Raw genomic sequence first — 19,756 nt, forward strand, 5'->3', positions numbered from 1 at the left:
AGCCTGTAGCAGTGCATTGGATTCTTCCTTCCTAAGTGCAGGACTCTGCACTTGTCCTTGTTGAACCTCATCAGATTTCTTTTGGCCCAATCCTCCAATTTGTCTAGGTCACTCTGGACCCTATCCATACCCTTCAGCATATCTTCCTCTCCCCACAGCTTAATGTCATTCGTGAACTTGCTGAGGGTGCAATCTATCCCATCGCCCAGATCATTAATAAAGATGTTTAACAAAACCGGCCCTAGGATTGACACCTGGGGTACTCCACTTGATACCAGCTGCCAACTAGACATCGAGCCGTTGATCACTGCACATTGAGCCTGACAATTTAGCCAGTTTTCTATCCACCTTATCGTCCATTCATCCAATCCATACTTTTTTAACTTGCTGGCAAGAATACTGTGGGAGACCGCATCAAAAGCTTTGCTAAAGTCAAGATATATCACATCCACTGCTTTCCCCATATCCACAGAGCCAATTATCTCATCATAGAAGGCAATCAGGTTGGTCAGGCATGTCTTGCCCTTGGTGAATCCATGTTGACTGTTCCTGATCACCTTCCTCTCCTCCAAGTGCTTCAAAATGGTTTCCTTGACGACCTGCTCCATGATTTTTCCATGGACCGAGCTGAGGCTGACCATGTAACTCTGATACAGTATCACAGATAGTCTCTTTTACCTGGAACCCAGTTTCCATGTTGTGGGTGCAAAATGTTTGCGTCCCTGTTGTTGCTCTGAGAATTCATTTCCAGTCAGTGGCCATCTCTAGCTACGTCGCTCGGGTCCACAGTCAGACGGTTATATGGGTTAATACTCAGATTCTCACATCCACTTCAGTACATTGTTGGTGCAAAATGAAGCATTCGGAAATGAATTGCAGGTTCCAAAACCAGGAAGTCACCCTTGTGCAAATGTATCCCCCATACTACCTTTGGGATAAATATACCCAGAGATAATGTGTGCTCCAGAGGCAGCCATTTGCCCCATGCAACAATAACGACATGTTTTATTGATCCTACAAAACCCAGGAACGAGGCAACATATTCTTGAGCGCCACCTATTGGCACTCATCAGTTAACTATTTTGCAGCAATGGGGATTTCAGGACTTACAGAGCAGTCAGGAAATAAGAGTTTACTGAAAAAACAACAGTGCCGTTTTCCCTTTAATGTGCACGTTGTGTGTGTGACTTGATAAGGAGCCAGCTCTTCAATACAACTAGAACTCACCATCACAAAGAACAGCAGAATACTAGGTGCAGTGCAAGTTTAATATCTGTTTCTAGTGGGGAGTGGCTCAGGGGCAAGAGGGATATTTCCTAATTTGTCTGGGGCTGTTAGACCACCAGCGCTGCCTGCATAAAGTATGTTGTCATTCATGTATAGTCTGTATTACAGTCTCCACATGCGTATGTCTTCCTGCCTGAATACTGCCTGAATACTGAAGAGAAATAAGAGGGATGGGTGACCTTTTCCCAAAGCCCTGCTGTCTTGGATTATTGTCTTCATCCTTATTGAGTTTTCCTTTCATATGAAGTCTGAGGGACAGCTTATTTTCTGAGACAATTACGCCCCAGTAACAAATGCCAAAGACTACCCCCTCCCTCGTACACTACAGCGAGGAGGGTGCTTCCCAGTGCAGGTAGAAGACACTTGCTAGCTCTGCTTGAGCTGGTGCTCAGAAACTAGCAGCGTAGCCAGGTAGCACGGGCGGTGGTTTGTTAGCTGCCTAAGTACGTAGCCAGATGTCTGGGCAGGTATGTACTAAGGCAGCTAGCAAACTGCTGTCTGTGCTACCCCCAGATACACACTAGTTCAGCTTTAACTAGCGCACTAAAAGCAGCGGCGTATCTGTCTCTCTGGGCTGGGAAACACGCTTCCAGCTGCAGTGTAGACACATCCTAAATTTCTGTCTTGGAAACCATAATGGGAAAGAAAAGTGCATAAAATATTAACAGCTCCTCAGCCCCTCCTTACACACTTTCAGAACTAAACACCAGTATGTTAGGTCTGTCAGACTGTCCCGTTGTCTCAGCTGTCAAGGCACCTCAACCCCACAGGCAGGAAGAGTTGATCAGAGATGACCTGACTCGACCAGAAGCCAAGAGTGTTGAGCTGCTTTCAACTGGGCTTGAACCCAACACTTGTAGTTGGGTCCTGTTGGGTTCACGTTGAGTTGCAAGGCTCTACCTTGCTGTAGGCTGACTCTTTGCAGACTGACTCCAGGTAGACAAGGTGTGGGAGATAATATCTTTTATTGGGCCAGTTTCTGTTGGTGAGAGAGACAAGCTTTCATGCTACACAGAGCTCTTCTTCAGCTCTGGTAAATGTATTCAGAGTGTCAGGTAAGTTTTCCAGAGCTGAAGAAAAGCTCTCCGTAAGCTCGAAAGCTTGTCTCTCTCACCCACAGAAGCTGGCCCAACAAAAGATATTACCTCACCCCCCTTGTCTCTGTAATAGCCTGGGACTGACATGGCTACAAAAACACCACATACAACAATGGAAGAATGTCCCAGATCACACACTTCCTTACAGAGCCCCCTTGCCAGCAAACAGGACCAGGAAAACCTCACAGAATTTCCTCATTTTAACAGAGTTTTCAATACACCACAATAATAGTAATTTATTAGTCTTTTTCCTGATTATATTAGTTTATCTGAAGATGAGCTGAATGGTGTTGAAGGGCTCCAGGCAGTTAGTCCTGGACAAAAAGGCCTATACTTATGCCTAGATAATGGGCAATAGCAGTGGAAGCTCCCCGAGGCTACTTCTTTCGAATGCGCCCTAGTGGGACCACCTCAGCTATGAGGGGGTTAGTTTAGTCTGCATACTCATTGAGGCCTTTAGTAGTACTCAGTTCAGCAGAAAAGCATGGCTTTGTGGTTAAGAAAGGTTGTTGGGACTCTGGAAAGCTAGGTTCAGTTCTTGGGCAAGTCACTCAATCTCGGTGAGCCTTGGTTCCCTGTCTGTTACAGGGGGAATTAGCACGTGCCTACCTCACAGGGGTGTTATGAGGATCCATTAGTTAAAGTGTATGAAGCAGATGATGGCTGGATGGGGACCATCTAAGTAGACAGAATGTGGCTGTCAGTTAACATGGTTGATTGTTTTCTTTTTTTTGAATGAGGAGCAATTGGATGAAAAAATCATTCTTGCTTTTATTCAGTGTGTTGTCCATGTGTTATGCAACAGGAGTATTAGTAATACACAGCAGGATTAAGTGCTTTAAAATCTGCAGATTTAGGCAGGTTGCCTTGAAATTTAGTGTGCCTCATGGAGGTGCAGAGCCAGGTTAGTAAGCCACATTTGGAGTCATTTGAGCCAGGGGTGAACAAAGTACTGGCCCCACCAAAAAAAAAAAATTGTTAAAGCTGATTTCTTCTACCAATGTGTGTGTGTGTGTGTGTGTGGGGGGGGGGGGTTGTACAGATCTGGGGATAAAACCATGGTGAAACGATTGTGTCTCAGAGCACCCCATCACTTAACATTTACCCCCAGCTAGTGCACGGGACTGACAGCTCTTTGGGGAAGCAATATTAAAAACCTTATTCAAAAGAGAGAGAAGCTGTCTAGATAGGCGCTAGCCTAATGCCCACGCAGCAGATGGATTACTTTGCACATTTGCAGAAAGACTAGCCAAGAGAGCTGCTAGCCAGCCTGGTTTCACACAAGACACCCAGAGGGGAGTCTTAACTCTGTGTTACTGAAGTTTTTTTTGTCAGTTTGAATAAAGTATTGTTTGGGGGACCGAAAGAGGTCATATTGCCCATCTGGCTGTGTCTACTTATTCTGCCCACCTTTAAAAAGAGAGATGCTATTTCTCTCATCTGAAAGAACAGAAAAAATTATAGAACTAAAAGAAATACAGCTAAGCCTTGATTACCCAGATGTCATAGTGGAAACTGACTAAGTCTGGATATAAGATAGTCAGAGGCACTGTCAATGTAATTAATAGCTATCAGATGACATGGCCATGTTTTGGATAATAGGGAGTTTCAGACAACTGAGGGGGTGGATAAATCAAGGTTACACTGCAATCACAAAGCTGTGTTTCACATGTCACAGTGCGTGTTTTTAACCCCCTTTTTTTTTTAAATAAAAAGCCTGGTTCCAGTCAGGAAAAAAGGCACCATGGGTGTTGTGTAGATGATAATAGGATTAAGAATCCCGAGGTGATTTGGGAGAATAACAACAGATTTTTTTCTTGAGAGTGATTAATTCAACTGAGCTAAAAATCGAACTGCACGAGCAGGTCACACACAGGAGAATTCCATTTCTGCATGGTTCTATAGAACATTACCTATCTTAATCATTTAAGTGACATCTGTCTAAAGCAGAACATCAAGTTACAATAGCTGCCATTTAAAAAGTCATTGTTTGTCAGCAGTGATCCCACGCTACTGTCTCAGATGCCATAATCTTTCCCTCTACTTAGAATGGGATTCAAATATCACTGTGTGGTAACCGCTGGCAAAAATGTATGTTTTAATGAATACCTTTTAATGGCAATTAGTATAATAAATTCATATTCCATCTGAAAACCTGTAATAGATATAATTGTAAACCTGAGGGGCAAATATAGATAGAGGAACCACACGCATTACATCATCACAACTAATTGTCATTAGCGGATCATAGGGCATGACCAGTTACTCCTTGTAAAGATGGGTTTCAGAATAACAGCCGTGTTAGTCTGTATTCGCAGAAAGAAAAGGAGTACTTGTGGCACCTTAAATTGGTTAGTCTCTAAGGTGCCACAAGTACTCCTTTTCTTCTTGTAAAGATGCTGGCTTTACAGATTTTAACTTTTCAATAGGCATCATGTAGACATTCTGCTCCCTAATAAGAAATTCTCTTTTGAATGGTACACTGAACAAAATTCCTAACTGTCAGCTTTGCAGACTCAACCTGGGATCCGAGAATCAAGCTGGGCTCTTCCTGGCCTTTACATCATCACCAGGAATAAAGATTCAGTTTTGCTGATGATGCATAAGGCTGAATAGAAACCCCCTCGCTCTCCCAGAGCTGTGAGCTCTGCAATGCTAGCAAAAGTAAAACATCAGTTTCATCAAAGAAATCAACAGATATCACTCTAAGGAACCAAAGAAATATATAAGTAATATAGCACCATTTTTGCCTACTCACTTTTCCAACCATCGCTACCTTTTAAACCACTGAGGTGCTTCATAATGATTCAACAAGACTATAAGAAAGACTCCAAACCAATTTGTTGCTAGTGACCGTATCCCTTTTTTTAGGTGCTGAATTGCCATATTATTCCATTTATTCTATACACTGAAATTATGCCACTAATGGTATTGTGGCAAGGAGGCATGGCCCCCCTTAGATGCGGACGCAGAGGGAACTCTGCAAGCTGCCTGGTGGGTGGAGCCAGGAGGGCGGAAGCAGAGGAGTGGGAGAGGAAGGGGAAATATAAAAGGCCGGTGGAGAGAGTCGCTTCTTCCCCACTGGTGGAGTGGAGCTTCAAGGCGAACTGGTGTTGCCCCAGGGACCAGCGTGACCGTCCAGGGAACCCTGACGCCCTTGATGCTGAGGAAATGCGGCCGCCACCCTTGGCATTGTACCCCAGGGAGATTGGGGACGACCCCTGGATCCAGATACGCCTGAGGGGGAGAGAAGAAAGCAACCCAGGGGAACCAGGCAATAGTCCGGGGGAGAGTGAGCCTGAAATCAGGTCAGCACGTTGCAGGCTGTCATAAATATAAAGGAAAGAGTAGCATAAAATCCCCCCTTGGAAGCTGTACTGAATCACTTTACCTGTGAGGGGTTAAGAAGCTCAAATAACCTGGTTGGCAACTGATCAGAAGGACCAATAAAAAAAGAAGATACTTTCAAATCAGGGGTGGGGGGGTTGTTTGATTTAATAAATGCCTCTGTGGTATAAGATAGATTGCAATTCTATACCTCATGGCACTATTCAGTCTCTTTTCAATACAGTTGACACATTGTGGTCAACAGCCACAAGTCCTCCTTTTCTTTTTGCGAATACAGACAAACACGGCTGCTACTCTGAAACCTGCATAATACTGATTTTTCCATAGCATCCTGCCTACGCTTTATTGCAAAACTCTCCATTGAGAGTGATGTTCCCAAGCTAAAGAGAAAAGGGTGATTTTAAGATGAGATTTAAAGAAACTTTAAAGTGTCTGTACATTGTTGAGCACACCAGTGCCCTGCTCAATGATTAGGCACTACTGCAATACAAATAATAAACAATAATTTATAGAGTCATCGATTTTAAGGCTAGAAGAGATCATTATGATCATCTAATCTGACCCCCTGCATCACACCATCCAGAGAAACTTACCCAGTAGTTCCTTCATCAAGCCTTTAACTTCTGATTGAGCTAAAGCACATCTTTTATAAAGACATAGAGTCTTGACTTAATGACTTCAGGCAATGGAGAATCTGTCATATCTCTAGTCAAAGGGTTAATGACCCTCACTGTTAAAAATTTATGCCTTATATTTAGTCTGAATTTGTCTAGCTTTAGCTTCCGAACATTGGATCTCATTATGCCTTGTCCTGCAAGATTAAAGAGCCATCTACTAACAGAAATTTCTTCGCCATGTAGGTACTAATAGACCATGATCAAGTCACCTCTTAACATTCTCTTGGATAAACTAAATAGATTGAGCTTCCTAAGTGTATCAGTATAAGACATATTTCCCAGACTTTGAATCATTCTTGTAGCCCTTTTCTGACACCTTTCTATTGTTTTCAATATCCTTTTTTGAAATGCAGACACCAGAACTGGATACAATAGTCCAAAAATGGGCCATATATGGAAGTAATATCTCTTCCCCACTCCCACTTGATAACGGCCTGTTCATACATCCAGGGATCACATTCCCTCCTCTCAGCTTTAGAATCACACTGGGAGCTCATGTTCAACTTTATTTAACATGGATCACAGTGAATCGCATCAGGACCTCACATGGGTATTGCAGTTACCTACTGCACTAATGGAAAATGAAGGATAGCCCAATGTTTGAATGTGGAGAAGACATACAAATCATGGAACATCACATGAACCGATGCCCTCTAAGATCCTTCTCCAAGGGGACGGTCTTATTCTATGATTCATTCCACATAAACAGAAACCATAGAGTGGATGACAAACTAGGATGTCAATCTTTAATGTTATTTTTTAAAGTTGCCATATGGAAGAAGAAGACTGACATAATAATTTAAGTGCCTAGGAAGGAAGAAAATGGAGACATCCCATTAGATGGAGCAGTACAAGTCAAAGAGCAATATCCAAGTGTGGATAAGGAGAGGACATAGAGGAGGTCAAGGTTGGTGGAACATGTAGTACGGTGGAGTTTGGTGAAGGAGAACTAGATTGACCTTGTGTGGCAGAAGGTGTATAGAAGGCCTGGGAGGAAAAGTGGGGATTGTCAGAGCAGACTGAGATGGTAATGGAGTAGGTGGAGAAGTGAGGTGGAGACTGGATTAGCACAGTGAACAGATGTGGGAAGAAGTGGACATGAGATGAGAGAGGAGACTGGAAAGGCTGGTGGTCATGAGCTCTCAGATAAGAGAGCTCAGGTGAAGGCCGAGCAGAGCAGAGTGAGTAGGTGTGGAAGAAGGTAATAAAAGGTCTGTGAGGTAACGTGAAGAACAGGCAGCAATAAATAGCAGCTGGATGTGATGTCTGAGAGGGAAGGAAGAACGAATTGTTGCAGAGCTTTGGTAGCCAGAAAGGCTATTTTGAAGTGGCCTCGGAGATGAATAGGAAGCCCAGTGAACTGAATTGCTGAACCATTTTAGGACATTAATGACATAAACGTTGCCTCCTTCCCAGTTAACATAGGGAAAATTAAAGAGACAAACTGCAAAACAAACAGCAATTAAACCTGCTGCTTCTACATATGTTAGCACACACCTGGCCTTGTCAGAACGAGTGCTAGCTGGAGCCAGTGTGGCTTTGCATTTTGTTCAAATGATGGCAAATCTGGAGAAAAATACTTAAGGATCCTACACAATGGCAAGAGAGACAATAAAAGCTGCATTGCTTTTAAGAGCATTCCTCTTTTTTATATTCTTAAGTTACTTTAATACATTTTCTAATTTATTTGCATGGAACAGGGCCCTAGAAACCAGAAGTTAAATGCTGTCATATATAAACCTCGGTTGTTTATGACTTGGGAAATAAGTTTGCTCTAGAGGTGACTTGCTATTGTTCTGTATTTTTAACTAATACAAAAGATTGGAATAGAGTACACACAAGCCAAGAGAAGAGGGCCAGGCTGAGTGTCAGCCTTGAAATTCACATTAAGTCAATTATGCAAAATGAGGACACAAAAAAAAAATAAAAATAAAAATAAAAATAAAATAAAGCAAGACAATGCAAGGGCTCAATCAGATACCACTGTGTGAACCGCTGTTCAGTGGAGAGCTGCTGCGCATCCCAAATGGGAAGCCCTGAGGCTGACATACAATATCCAGAGAACGCGTTTCGAACCCATATTGAAGTGCGCATAGCTTTGATTTCTGTGCTGCCGCACGCTTCGTTTTTGAGGGCCTCTGTGCTTCCAGTGAGGAGGATGATGAGGCAATTCTGAGCATCACTAACTCTTGGGCATCTTGGTTTGCATGGGGGATTGTGTGCTGGGGCGCACAGGCAGCTTTTGGGTGTGCCAGGTGGCAGCATCTCACCCATCCTTTGTAGAAATGGGTCTGAGCCAAAAATCCACAGCTTAGCTCCCCTGATTGTGATTGCAGAGCCATTGGCCATTATCTTTGAAAACTCATGGCAATCCGGGGAAGTCCCAGATGACTGGAAAAAGGCTAATGTAGTGCCCATCTTTAAAAAAGGGAAGGAGGATGATCCAGTGAACTACAGGCCAGTCAGCCTCACCTCAGTCCCTGGAAAAATCATGGAGCCGGTCCTCAAGGAATGAATTCTGAAGCACTCAGAGGAGAGGAAAGGGATCAGGAACAGTCAGCATGGATTCACCAAGGGCAAGACATGCCTGACCAACCTGATTGCCTTCTATGATGAGATAATTGGCTCTGTGGATATGGGGAAAGCAGTGGATGTGATATATCTTGACTTTAGCAAAGCTTTTGATGCGGTCTCCCACAGTATTCTTGCCAGCAAGTTAAAAAAGTATGGATTGGATGAATGGACTATAAAGGTGGATAGAAAGCTGGCTAGATCGTCGGGCTCAATGGGTAGTGATCAATGGCTCCATGTCTAGTTGGCAGCCGGTATCAAGTGGAGTGCCCCAAAGGTCGGTTCTGGGGCCGGTTTTGTTCAATATCTTCATTAATGATCTGGAGGCTGGCGTGGATTGCACCCTCAGCAAGTTTGCAGATGACACTAAACTGTGAGGAGAGGTAGATACGCTGAAGGGTAGGGATAGGATACAGAGGGACCTAGACAAATGAAAGGATTGGGCCAAAAGAAATCTGATAAGGTTCAACAAAGACAAGTGCAGAGTCCTGCATTTAGGACAGAAGAATCCCATGCACTTCTACAGACTAGGGACTGAATGGCTAGGCAGCAGTTCTGCAGAAAAGGACCCAGGGGTTACAGTGGACGAGAAGCTGGATATGAGTCAACAGTGTGCCCTTGTTGCCAAGAAGGCTAATGGCATTTCGGGCTGTATATGTAGGGGCATTGCCAGCAGATCGAGGGACGTGATCATTCCCCTCTATTCGACATTGGTGAGGCCTCATCTGAAGTACTGTGTCCAGTTTTAGGCCCCACACTACAAGAATTATGTGGAAAAATTGGAAAGAGTCCGGTGGAGGGCAACAAAAATGATTAGGGGGCTGGAGCACATGACTTATGAGGGGAGGCTGAGGGAACTGGGATTGTTTAGTCTGCAGAAGAGTGAGGAAGGATTGGATAGCTGCTTTCAACTACCTGAAAGGGGGTTCCAAAGAGGATGGATCTAGACTGTTCTCAGTGGTAGCTGATGACAGAACAAGGAGTAACCGTCTCTGCAGTGGGGGAGGTTTAGGTTGGATATTAGGAAAAACTTTTTCACAAGGAGGGTATGAAGCACTGGAATGGGTTCCCTAGGGAGGTGGTGGAATCTCCTTCCTTTGAGGTTTTTTATGATCAGGTTTGACAAAGCCCTGGCTGGGATGATTTAGATGGGGATTGGTCCTGCTTTGAGCAGGGAGTTGGACTTGATGACCTCCCGAGGTCCCTTCCAACCCTGATATTCTATTATTCTATGAGCAGCCGGCAGGCTTGTATCCTGGTACCTATTTGAACAACTGACAGCAGCCAAATCTTGTCTCCAAACACCCCCAAACTCCAGGGACGTTATTACTTGAGATCGGGACTTTGCTGCTCAGCCCTGGGATCACTAATGATTTATCAGAAAGCATACAGGATTAGGAATCAGGAGACCTCGATTGTATTCAGGGCTCTGACCTGCCTTTAGACTTTAGCTAATTACTTCACCTCTCCAACCCTTTGCCTATGTAGATTGTAAGCTCATCAGGGCAGGGACCATTTCTCACTATGTCTCTGTACAGAACCCAGCACAGTGGGGCTGCTACTGTCATATAAATAATTATTTGCTACCCACCTGGAATTATTCCAAACAAGGCGTTGCATAAATTGTAACGGGCCAATTCTGTGTGGTGCTGAGCATCTCCAGTGGGATTCTGGGAACCCTCAATTCTCAAGAAACGTGGGATCGGTCCCTACAGTTTGCTCGGAAAATGACTTTCAGTCGAAACATTAGCAGTCATAGCTTTTCTGCAGTTCCAATAAAGTGTTAGGATTTTAAATTTATTCCTTTCCTTTTGTTTTGTCTTAGCCTTGGGGCCTTTTGTTCCAGATCTGCAGCTTTTCTTCCTTTTGTTTACTCTACTGTATAATGCACTCAAAGAGTTTCCTTTTCAGAACCACAGGCAGGAAAAGTCCTAGCACCACTGCTCAAGTGAAGAGACTTCTTGTTCTGTACTAAATCAAGGGAAGGTCAAATGGGGTTTTGGAGTGGGGGTTAACCCAAATTTTAACTTGCACAGGGTTTGCAAAGATGGGGGGGGGGGCGGACACCCTAACAATGAAAGCTCTGAGTTTATCTTTGTGTGAATTGCAGGGGATTGTATGAATACGCACAAGTTCTTTGTTCCAGGAGAAGATATCACTTCAGCTACCTAGGGAAAGAGAGAGAGGGCACTCTTAGCCTGTGATTAGGTGGCAAAAAAATAAAGTAAACTCAAAGGTCAAACCTCCTAAATTCCTATTTTAGTTCAGGAGGAAAGATGACACGTCTATTTGTCTGAGTGAGCTTCAAAAAGCCGAGAAGGACAAATATTACCTGCTCCACCCGCACTTGCAATCCTCGATTACGGTCTTTTGATGTGACCGTCACAATGAAAAATAAAACAATCGTATCTGTAGTGCATGCTGATTTATAATGGGGGGCTCCTTGAAGGGAAAGTGGAGGGCATCTTCTGGGCGTGGTGATTACTGTGTCCCGCTAGCAGTGCTATCTGCCTGCTTGTCCCCCTCTCCTCCAAATTCAAGTGCATCAGACTGGTGTCACTAGGACTTCTCACCCAGCCGGGTCATTGACATTGGTATAGCCAGCATCAGCAATGCTCTGGATGGGACCCCCAAAATATACTACACAGAACACATCACAGACCCCTTTGCAAAGATCAAATCAGTGACTCCTTTTGGATCTGCTGCTTTTAATGTGAATTTAATATTCACGGGTGGTGGGGAAGTAGTGTGGTCTGATGGCTAGCAAACTGGACTAGGAGGCAGGACCCAAATCTCAACTCTGCCGCCAGCAAGTTGTGTGATACACGACAAGTCCCTTTGCCTCTGGTTTCCCATAGGCCTGGTCCATAGAGACTATGAGCTCTTCCGAATAGGCATAGACTCATGATATGCCATCGGAGCTGAGCCAGCATGGAGGAGGGAGATAACCTGCTACTGGTATGGACCAAGGGCAGATCACTTACCACTAAGCAAGCTGGGGGGATGAAGGATGGAATGAGGTTACTCTGAGAATTCTGATTCCTTCTCTGATTTGCTCCTGGGATACACACTGCCTGTTGCTCAGCATTCGGAGGAATGTGTCACACTAGTCCCCAAACACCTGTGTATGTATCTGAGTGTGTAAGGCTGCGCTCACTTCATACATGGCTCCCAAGTGCTAGGTCTTGATCCAAATCCCACTGGAATCAATGGAAAGGTTCTAATGGACTCCATTGTGCTTTTGCTCAGGCCTTTAGGGGCTATGATGGTGGGTGTTGTGCAAAACCCAGAGGTAAGTAGATAAAATATCTGAGCAAGAGACAGCCCTGAACTTTCAAAACCTGCATGGAACTTGGAGGGAGGAGCAGAGGTTGCAGGAGGGAAGAGTTTGGAATTTGGCACCAGGACGTCAGTCTGTGTGCACGTGACTTGAAGGCTAGCTGTTATAGCCGGCATCAACCACACTTCTCACATTAGCCCATAGAGAGATCCACACACAGGAATGTGGCACACAAAACAGGCCCCTCTCTGTAACTAGTTCTTTTAATAAAATGGCAGTTTAGTTTTGAAAGCATGGAGTCCTTTCATGTTATGACTCAGCACGCCGTGCATGAAATGTGAAACTTCAAGCAAGGTGCCATTTTGTGAGCAGCTTCTAACTCGGAACGGGTTGGTGGCGCTGGCTAGAAAATACTGCAAGAGAGCGGAGGTCAGCAGAACATTTGACAAAATTGAAAATTATTTTGTTTTCGTCAATGTTTTTATTGGAAATTTTTGACTTCTTAATTGGCCAACTGAAAACTACTGAAAACTTAAAACTGGAAAAAAAAAACCACTTGGTTTTTGGCTGAATATTTTCAGTATTCTGACCAAAAATAGACATTTTCGAAGGAAGCAGATATTTTCCACTACAGTTTTTGGCTCATCCAACCCCCCATTTTAAAAAATAGTTTTGATGGAAACTTTTTGACTAGCCCTATGAGCTGGTTTTTGTACCCCTTCTCCATTCATGTCCCCTCTCTCAGGCAGAGAGCAGCACAAACAATCCCAAGCTTCAAGTGAACCAAGGAAATAATCAATGTAGCATGAATGAAATGACGGCAGTGTGTTGGGAGAATACCTGCAATGATTCACTACCTGAAAGGGGGTTCCAAAGAGGATGGCTCTAGACTGTTCTCAATGGTATCAGATGACAGAACGAGGAGTAATGGTCTCAAGCTGCAGTGGGGGAAGGTTTAGATTGGATATTAGGAAAAACTTTTTCACTAAGAGGGTGGTGAAACACTGGAATGCGTTACCTAGGGAGGTGGTAGAATCTCCTTCCTTAGAGGTTTTTAAGGTCAGGCTTGACAAAGCCCTGGCTGGGATGATTTAACTGGGAATTGGTCCTGCTTCGAGCAGGGGGTTGGACTAGATGACCTTCTGGGGTCCCTTCCAACCCTTATATTCTATGATTCTATGATTCTATTGCTCTCCCTTAGAGATCCCTGGCACGCTTTATTAATTTAATTACAACTCTAACTTCGTCAGCTGACCTGGTACATCTGATTTCTTATGCGGCAAGAGGAGTGATAGGTGAGATCCCCATGACCTTCCATTAGCAATTCAGAACACAGAGCTGTATTAACGAACATCTTAACTGCCAGCAGCTTTGATGCTATTGTGGAGCAGAGGTTAGTCTTTATTTTCTCATCCACATGATTGAATTGTGGCTCTTCAATTAAAAACAGCTGCCTTCAGTCAGCGGATGGCAGTGACCTTGGTAGGGAAGGAGGTTGGGTCTTGGAGGGTTGGGGAGCATTGCTGATAGTTTCAAGTTCCACCAGCATGGTAATCACATAAAACTTTCCTCCCACCTGGATCCTTCATTTTCATTAAAACCAGACAAGAGCAATCAATCCTCCTGCTCGCACTTGGGGATCTTTTACAAATCACCCTGGCCAAAGCCCTGCTAAAATGCTGCGGGTTTCAATAATACTGAGAAGGTCTGGGCCTACTCCTGAAAGGTGCTGAACTGTCCCCAACTCCTCTGGGATATCAAGAGTCGAGGAACTAGAGACATGATCTTCGCAGCCCGCCAGCTCCAGGAGAAATGACAGGAGCAAAACCCTGACCTTTATACAGTTTTTTATCAGCTTAGCCAAGGCTTTTGATTCTGCACATTGAGAGGGACTCTGGAAACTTTTGTTCATCGTGAGATGCCCTGCAGAGCTTATTTCTGTCACTCGGTCCTTCCATGATGGCTGCAGTGGTGGGGAATGGCAAGAGACTGGATCATTTTCCAGTCAGTAATGGCAACAGACAAGGCTGTGTGCCGGTTCCCATGCTCATTTCCATCCTTTTTTCGGCTACGTTTATGGATGCATTTCATAACACCAAGAAAGGAAAAGCTATTCAGTTCTGCACCAATGGGAAGTGGTTTAATCTGCAACACTTCTGTGCTCTCACCAAAGTGGCTGGATTTACTTAGGAAGGAGCTTTTGTTTGCTTAAGGCTGTAATAGATCAAGTGAGCAGCCAGTATACAGTCAGTTTGTAACTGATCACTTCCTTCGTGAAGTTAACTCCTTTAATTTCACAGGTAGTCAAAAGACAACTGAAGCACTGTACCAACCTGTGCTGTGGGATGTGCATGTCCATCCAGTTATTAAGATCAATAACTCTCCTTGCAAGCCTGTGGAGATGTGTTGTTACCTGCGGAGCATGCTACTCAATTAATGCTGAGATCACCCATTGCATGGCCAAGACAAGCTCTGCATTTGGAACATTAGCACATCCCTCTATGTGCTAGGGGAAAGATAGGGGGCATCAAAATAAGGACTAATCTGAATGGCTATTGGGCAGTTGTGTTAACAATACTTCTATATGGTTATGAGACATGGACAATATATCGTGCCATATCAGCAAGCTTGATCAGTTCCAATGCATGGTCTTCAGTCTGTTCACAGGGTCAAATGGTGGGACAAAATTCCTAATACCAAAATCCTTAATTGTTGTTGGATGTCTAGCATTCAAAGCATGCTCCTAACAGCTCAGCTGTGCTGTTCTGGGCACCTCGTTCATATGGCCAACTCAAAAATATTCAAGGCTATAGTTTAGTTAAACCAAGGCATCTGCTATCATGGTGCTCAGTCCAAATGGTATAAAGATACACTGAACTCAAACTGGAAAGCAGGTGAGGTCGATCCCAAAGCAACAGCCCACAGCAAAGCCAGATGGGGCAGATTTGTCATGTTGCCATTGACTGCTTTGAAGCAAGGTGCATCAACACCTTCTGTGAAGATCATGACCAGCGCAAAGCAAGGATATGAAGCCTGCAATGGCCATGGACAATTTTGTCTGTCCCACATGCAATCTTGTTTGTGGTTCTCCTATTGGTCTGGACTCCCACATACATGTTCATTTATAATGTTGGTTAAATTCTCAAACGTCGATATGGATGAGAGACTCCATCCACCCATACATTTAGTCCATAGCAGTTTTCTACTGGCTTTATTTATTACAATCACCTTTATTCTGAGGAGCAGGGTCTTTCAGATAGATTGCATCTCCAAATGCCTTCTGGGGTTAAACAATCCAGCTACTGCCTAAAGAGGTGGAGTGAAAGGAGAAAAAAGTTTTTTTTCTGATGAGATTCAAAATAATATAGACTCAATGGGGTGAAGAAATGCAGAGAAGCTGTCTGGGATGGTAAGGGGAGAAGGTTCCCATGCCAGTAGTGACCAGATACTGAAAAAGGACCAAAGATAAGGTTGGGGAAGAAGAATGAGGAGACAGAAGAGTTGTGTTAGAATGGGAGAGCAACAGTCACATGTCTTCATGCACATGAAAAGATAGGTGGCAGCTTTCTTCATAGCTGGGGAACTGGAACTTGGCGATAGGAACCGACATAGACATGGGGGGAGGAGATGAAGGGACGGATGAGGTTTTGAGCAGAGGTGGAGTTATGGCAGAGCCAGAGACAAGCCTTGTTGCACAGGTACAGATTTGAATGCATAGGAAATGTGTGGGGGGAAAGGTGGGAATCATAGTCAGGGATAGCTGGAGCAGAACTGGGTGCCTTTACATAACGTTGCACTTCTGTACAGCCTTCCATCCAAGGATCCCAAAGCACCACACACTGATCAGTGAATTGATGCTCTGTCAGGCAGGCCATTGCTGTCCCCTTATGCGTAACAGAGGGGGAAACTGAGGCACAGAACATTTAAGTGACTTGCTTGAGATCACACAGGAAGCCTGGGGCACAACTGACACACCGGTTCCTTTGAGATTTATAGTGCGGTGCCTTAGTCCCAAGATCATTCGTTCTCCCTAAATCGTATCTGGATGGGTTAGACTTAGCTGATAGTGCCGAAAGCCTGCCTGCCCAGTGAGGGTGAGAGCAGGCCCATCACAGACAGACCACCCCGGGGGGAGGGGAAAGGCTACTGAGGCTAGGTAAAGGCAGGAAACAACAGAGTGGAGCAGGAAGGTGACTGGGACAAGTAGCGAGGTGCAGTGGAGTGCAGAAGCCATTGGAATAAGAGGACTAGGGAAGGCTTCAGAGAGTCCGAGCATGAGAGGTCAAAGACAGTGACTGAGACGACGCTGCCAGGAGTCTGCATCAGGGCTGCGCTAGCTCGATCTAATGCGTCAGCTTGTTTTTTTTGACTATTTGCAGCAATGGCCTTTAATGAACACTAGTGTTCAACTGGAACCTGGCCAATTAAGAAATGACGGGCCATCTCCACAGCTAGTGTAAATCAGCATCATTCCATTGACTTCAACGGAGCTGCACCAATTTCCAGCAGCAGAGGGTCTGGCCTTATATCTATTGCACTGGGAAATGAGTGCTAATCTTGCCCGCGGCCCTGTCATGATGTATTTTATTGTAACATTAAAGAGTCTATTTTAACAAGCAAAATCAATAGTCATTACTAGATGCATTCTGGCACATAGATAAATTGCTGATCTGATGCCACACGTCCAGCTGATGCCATGGGTTAGCGTCTGTTTTCTCAGTCTCTCTCAGATGCGTGTACGGCTCCAATCTCCACAGTATATAGGTGCTGGCCGAGAATTAGACCATAGTCACTGTCTGCTCAAGAGAGATATTGTTAGACTAGTCAGTGGTAGATCAGGACTGAGGTGCATTGGAAAAATTGGATGATTACAACAGTAATGGATACTCCAGGCCTGGACTGAAGGGCACTGGGAGAATACTGCATTTTTGACTAGAACTTAGGAAGCACTCAGTAGGGTTAGATCTCGTCATTTGTTGTAGCACACTCACAAAGTGTAAATAAAGAGCTCTATCAAAGTTCTCCTTAATTCTCCTGAATGCCCTCTAGTGTTCACTAGCATGCATTATATCTACTTGCCCCGTGTGTCTATTCAATTAATATTAGATACAGTCGAACCTCAGAGTTATGAACACTAGAGTTAGGAACTGACCAGTCCACCACACACCTCATTTGGAACTGGGAAGCACACAATTGGGCAGCGGCAGAGACAAAATTAAAAAAAAAAAATTAAATAAACCTAAACTACAAGAAAAAAAAATAATTGGAAAGCAGCATTTTGATTCTGTATAGTAAAGTTTCAAAGCTGTATTAAGTTAATGTTTAGTTGCAAACTTTTGAAAGAACAACCGTAACTTTCTGTTCAAAGTTACGAACCTTTCAGAGTTCTGAACAACCTCCATTCCCAAGGTGTTTCTAACTCCGAAGTGCAACTGTACAACGCAGAGCAGACACACTCTGTGTGTGTGGAAAGGAGGGGAAGCTTGCACAGTGACAGACTGCCTCGAGCCAATGCTAATCACCTGTCTCTTGCCAGGAACTGCTGCATACAGTTTTCCCTGTCACATCAGCTTGTCATATTTTGTGCTGTTTCTAAGGGAACTTACTAGTCAGAATGAGTTACTGCCTGTGTCTCGCCTGTTTATCCCTTAAAACATAAAAAACAGGTCCTTGTGTAGTTTCTTGTTGTTCAAACAATCCCCCCACTCCCTGCCTCAGCCTGGGAAATGGTCCCTCCACATCAGGGCCGAAGCACATTGATGGAAGTGGATGGAAGGAGCTTCCATCATTGCTGTCTGCACTGAAGAGCACCTGTAACTAGCACGAAATCCACTTAGAATTATAGAATCATAGAATATCAGGGTTGGAAGGGACCTCCAGAGGTCATGTAGTCCAACCCCCTGCTCAAAGTGGGACCTAATTCCCAACTAAATCACTTGGAATAGTTGTTTCACCTGAACGGCGCTCAAAAGGTCTGATCTTCCAAGCCACTAGGGGGCCTCAACTCCCATTGACTCCAGCGGGGTTTCAGGGTGCCGAGTATTTTGCAGGAAGCGCTCAGCACGTTGTGGGCCTGGGAATCAATTAAATCCAATTATTAAATTATTAAATTAAATTAATTTTAGAATTAAAGAATTAAATCCAGCATCATCCAAAATAAAAGAAAAACGCAGACAGGTCTTTAGTCCCAGTGCGAAAAATAATGATTCTGGGCTACATGCTACTCCCTGCCCCTTATGAGATTTCAAAATCAGGCCATGCATTTGGAGACGCACTAGGATCAAATCAAAGGGTTTTCTCCTGCATGGGAATGTCAGTCTGGGAACGATGGTAGCCCTGGTCAAAATGATTACTGATGAAAGCTATTTGTCCAGCGGTAGAAGCGAATCTTTATGAGCTACTAAACAGGGCCATTTATCATAGGTGAGAGGCAGCAAGCAGAATGCTGCCTTGTGGGATGGATCTGCATTCCCTGTGCAGTGTTTTAAAAGGTTTGCAGCAGGTGTTATAGCGTGCTATCTAGGTAGGCTGCAGTAACTCACTAACAAGGGATCAAGGTCTTAACTGAATGAGTTCTGCAGGGAGCTGGCACATAATGAACAATGCCATTGGGAAAGGGAAAGAACCCCGTGGGATTGTCTAACTGCTCCCTTTCTGGGTGTGTTGGTGGAAAGTGGTTCGCCAGAGTGGCTTGAAAAGTTTGAATGAAGAAACGCCATGGAAACCCTGAAGTTTTGAAAAAATTCCACTGGCTTTCAATGTGGGTCAAAACATTTTTTTTTTCAAAACCAGTCAAAACTGTGTGTGGAAAAACTTCAACAACATTTTAAACATTCAGAGACTGTCCACTAATTCCAATAGCCACACTGAGGGATGTGCCAATCCTCCAGGGAGCTTTGCTGCGAGTTAGTGGAACAAGGGGAGACAGTTCATTGAACCCTTTGTCACCTCTGAAAACCAGGTTTCAATCCAGCCTGATCATCTCTCTTTATTGGGATCCATCTATGAACACATGTGTGACCCATTAGGGAAGAAAAACAATACCATGTGATTTAGGTAACCAATCAGAAAGCTCAATGGTGAATTCCAAATACAGGATAACTAAAGGTGTATGCCCTTTGATTGGGTCACAATCAATCAGGGCACCAATATGTTTGTAAAAACTAGTGATTCACGAAACCATTTTGAATAGCAGATTCATTTCTAAGCACCACAGCAACACAGTTTCATGATCAGGAGAAAAAAAACCCAACAACAAGCAAATAAATAAATCAGTTGTAATAAATAATTTGGCCAATTATTGTAACAAATATGTTTTGGTGATCAGCAATGAGCTATGGACATTATCAGTGAGAAAATGTAAATCTCGGCCTAAAATTCAGTGCTTTTTGATTTCTGCACCATGTCAAGCAGCCAGGCAGCTTGTCCAATCCTCAAGGTCTACTACCTCGAGGATATATTCAGAGAGAAATAAAGGTAAGTTTATAGAGTTTGCA

The 19,756-nt window shown here is 44.1% G+C and overlaps 1 long non-coding RNA gene across 1 annotated transcript in view; it reads right to left on the reverse strand.

Moving 5' to 3' along the window:
- LOC125645037 (uncharacterized) overlaps positions 1-19,756 on the reverse strand; it is a 54,209-nt gene that overhangs the window by 16,239 nt on the left and 18,214 nt on the right. The window contains exons 4-6 of the long non-coding RNA XR_012664321.1: positions 18,215-18,333; positions 15,489-17,056; positions 10,572-11,148 (exon numbers count right to left, since the gene is read on the reverse strand). This is a non-coding gene — a long non-coding RNA (uncharacterized LOC125645037). The remainder of the gene's footprint in view (positions 1-10,571; positions 11,149-15,488; positions 17,057-18,214; positions 18,334-19,756) is intronic.

This window comes from Caretta caretta, chromosome 11 (genome assembly GCF_965140235.1).
Source record: "Caretta caretta isolate rCarCar2 chromosome 11, rCarCar1.hap1, whole genome shotgun sequence".
Lineage (NCBI taxonomy): Eukaryota > Metazoa > Chordata > Testudines > Cheloniidae > Caretta > Caretta caretta.